Below are 525 nucleotides of genomic sequence, written 5' to 3' on the forward strand. Positions count from 1 at the left end.
AACCCAAGGAATCCTCTAAACAGCAAGCCCCACTCCAAACTCGACCTTACCCTGCCAGTGGTTCTCCACCAGGGGTGAGTCCATCTCCCAGGGGACACCTGGCAATGTCTAGAGACAGTCTGGTTGTCATGACTGGGGGATGCCTCTGGCGTCGGGCATGTCCAGGCCAGGGATGCTGCTCAACATCCGACTGCACAGATGACCCCTCACAACCAGTCATCCAGCCCCAAATGTCAACTGTGCCAAGGCTGAGAAACCCTGGTCTGGTGGGAGAAACAGGCAGCCAGCAAGTCACCACCCGGGAGTATTCAACTGCAATCGTGCCAGGAGCCACAAAGGAGGGGCACACGGGGCTCTAAGAGCCAGAGGCAAGGCAGCTGGGGAGAGCTGCCCTGAGAAGGGAACGCTCGGGCCTCAGGCTGACTTCCGATGGGTGAGTGGGGGTCGGCATGCCTGTCCCATGTCCCTCCAGACACTGCCTGTCTCCCTACTTCAAGTCACCCTCTGTAACTGCGGAGTGACCGT

Source organism: Colobus angolensis, unplaced genomic scaffold, assembly GCF_000951035.1.
Source record: "Colobus angolensis palliatus isolate OR3802 unplaced genomic scaffold, Cang.pa_1.0 Scaffold239, whole genome shotgun sequence".
Taxonomy (NCBI): domain Eukaryota; kingdom Metazoa; phylum Chordata; class Mammalia; order Primates; family Cercopithecidae; genus Colobus; species Colobus angolensis.